Genomic DNA, 3,516 nt, shown 5'->3' with positions numbered 1-3,516 from the left:
AGACGTTAGGCTAGTGACCCCTACGGGTCAAAAATCAGACTTAGTGGTGCCAAGATATGGGTGTAGCCCAGGTATGCTAAGTGGCATGGGCGTCAACCTGACCCATGCGCCCTGCCCACCGGACAGCCCTTTTGACCGGTCTTATGAACTGTGGGTCACTTGGCTATTCGTGGGTTGTTTTGTTCCCACGAGGGGATTGGATCCACATGTTAAAGATAGCTTTGGGCAGTCTATAACTGTGGCTCCCAGGTATCCCGAGTGTGATTCCTGAATTTTAATCCATGATGTAAAGATACAAGACTTTGTTCCAGCACAGCAGCAACTGGTCCAGGAGTGAAGGGGTTAATAACAACATAACCACAGGACTTTTAAAACCAAGGCTGAATTTCTTGCACTTGCAAGCAGAAGACAATTTCTTTCGTTCCAAGGACAATTAATTTTGTTCCCTTATCCCAGTAAGTGTTGTTTTAAGTGTATTCTGCAGATGTCGTGTGTTTGTCTATTAAGGAAATAAATCACAATTTATTTTGTAACTTGTTCTGTTAAATCAAGTACCCAGAAATATAAATGTGTTGATAAAGTTGGTGTCCATCGTGACAAGGACGGCTCCTTTTCTCCTTGAGAAGATCTCGCTGATGTCGGAGGTTGTTTTGTGTACATATCTTTATTTGACAAATATTTCGATGTAAATCATCACCTTTTGCATGAAAACAATGTTAACACGTTTCTTCGTTTTCTAACACACTCTTCACTCTTTTGTTCATTTTTATGTTGGCTTAAGGATTAAAATGTAATGTTTTCATATTGCTCTTTGGATGTGAATAATTAATGGTGCAATAATAAGCCGTTCTGGTCTTTTTAGTATGTACTTCAGGAATGGGTAAAAGCCATTATTTAGTTACGTGTAATGCCATTTTGATATTATTTTGGTTTCCATGGCAACCATTTATACACACGCTGATTGCGTACGCCAATAGCATGTTCAGAGATTGATGTCATGTATGTGATCTAAAACATCTCGGCACGTTTCTATGCAATTTTGTGACATATTTCTTACAAATGAAGGTTAAATAGCATAATACGTACCGCATATAATCTTCTCTCTCGCCCCCCTCCCCCTTTATATCTTTAAGTATGGGCAGCCGCACATTGTACAGTATTAGTTATGGAAGGATTAAAAAAAAAAAGTGACAAAAACCCTCCACCGTATACAGTACCATACAGAAAATTAAAATATCACTTTTGAGCACATTCATATGTTACAAACAGGTCTACAACCCGGCCTTTTGTCATTAGCTCTTTGCATACACAACTTCCACTACAACCAGGGATTCTGGGTAATGACATGCAAATGAGCACACCGTGTCACTTTTTGCTTCAAATCCATTTTGATATGGACCCCTCTAAGCTTTTGCCTGACGTATTACACAGGTTTTCAGTAAAAGCCAGTAACCCAACTCACAGACAGCTATTTTGCCCTTTATGGGTCACCTCAGTGTGAGGGTGGTTATACTGGCTTTGTAATGGGAAGCTGGCATAGGTTTCAACCCCACCTTAAATAAGTTATGGAGGGCACAAAAGTTACAGAAACCATACACCGTGTAGCGCACATCGAATAACAATATCACATGTGAGCACATTCACACGTCTCAGACAGGTCTGCAACCCTGTCCCTCCCAATAAACTCCTAGCATACAGTGCCTCCACTGCAGCTAGGGATTCTGGGAAATGACATGCAAATGGGCACACGGTATCAACGTTTGCTTTAAATCCAGTATTAATACAATATATCACAATTTTACATCAAAATTGTTTTCCTTTAATAAGCGCATCAATACAATCCACACAATGATAATTAATTAGCTATATTGGTGATCGGTCCGTTCTCCTGAGATTGATCGGAGTCGATTCGGCTCAGGGGTTCACTAAATGGCTGTCAGCGCAGCAGAAGAGAACCAAAGATGCAAAGTTCTGTGGGGGGAGATCACGTGACCAGGCAGTCACTAGATACAGTACATTTGGTGCACCTCTAGAAAGATGGCAGGGCTCAAAAGGGGATGTGCCAGAGCCTGTTTCAGAAGAAGAAGGGGATGTGACTTTGTAAATGGTTGCTATAGAAACAATTTACAGTTGTTTCAGGGAAAATATGCTGCTAGTATTTTCTCATAGTACAGAACAAATTTATTTAAAACACACACGTAGGATATTTCTTGGTCAGCAGCTTTAAGAAGAGACACCAAATGATTTCAAGATTTTTTTTCTACCTTGGAAAAGAGATTTGTTCTGGAACCTGTAAGGTATTTCCCTGGTCTGAGGCAGCCATTATTCCTCAGTGTATTGTTGCAACAAATGTCACTTTCTTGTTGGCTTCTCAGCCTGTTTCCTTGGCAACCCCCTTCTGCTCATATCTGAGTTGAGCTGATCCTGTCACCCCCTGCTAGTTGGCACAGCCTGAACGTACTGTATATCCTGTTAGTCCAGGCTAGCAAATGTCCTTTTCCAACCAGGAACCATAGTGAGAAAACTTATCTTTCACTGTTTCCCCAGAACAAGCATTCTTTTTTAGCTTTTTCCCACAAATGTTGCCTGCAAGTTATTTTATACCTTCTGTACGCCCCCCTCCAATAAAGTTCCAGAAAATCGAAGGACTCCTTGTGCATTTAAAGGAGACGAGTTTAGCTACCTGATCCTACTCCTTAGTTACAGTGAGCCTGGTCCAGAATAATATTCTTTCCACTGCTGTCAAATTCGGGAGTTTATTAATCCAACATTCAATATTTGGATATTTCCAGATTTCCAGTTCAGTCACATGAGTTTTAGCTAAAATTGTAGCTGGGCAAAAACGGTCTATGCTAACAGAACTAAGTGATCTAAATTTGTCCAAGAACCACATATAAAATGTAATGGGGTTTGGTTCTAGATCACAGCTTAGAATCAGGTCAATACATTTCCAACAAAAGAAATAAAAAAATAGGGCAATCTCACAATATAGGAATCACCTGGCGAAGCAATGCAATTCCAATCGTAAATTAAAAATAGAGAAGTATAAAGAAAGTGGAAATTTAAGTGTCCGTAATAAGCAAATAGGGGTACTCTTAATTTGAAAACAGTCATGGTAATCAACACTTAATAATACCATTACATTGTAACCAGTGGAAACATAACATTGGTAGAGAAAGTGTTAAAAGGCCAGTGCTTCAATTATATATATATATATATATATATATATATATATATATATATATATATATATATATATATATATATATATATATATATATATATATATATGTATGTATATATATATATATATATATATATATATGTGTATATATATATTTATATGTATATATATATTATATATATGTATACATATATATATATATTTCTCTATTGAATAATGATAATTATTAATAATACATTCCTGCACTAATTATAACGGAGCGGTGTGGATCTGAGTTGTTACAGGGAATATCTCTTTTGCATACCATTACCACGGACGTCCGTTATAGTAAC

This window comes from Ascaphus truei, chromosome 20, assembly GCF_040206685.1.
Source record: "Ascaphus truei isolate aAscTru1 chromosome 20, aAscTru1.hap1, whole genome shotgun sequence".
Classification (NCBI taxonomy): Eukaryota; Metazoa; Chordata; class Amphibia; order Anura; family Ascaphidae; genus Ascaphus; species Ascaphus truei.
Note: the sequence above shows the minus strand (reverse complement) of the source record.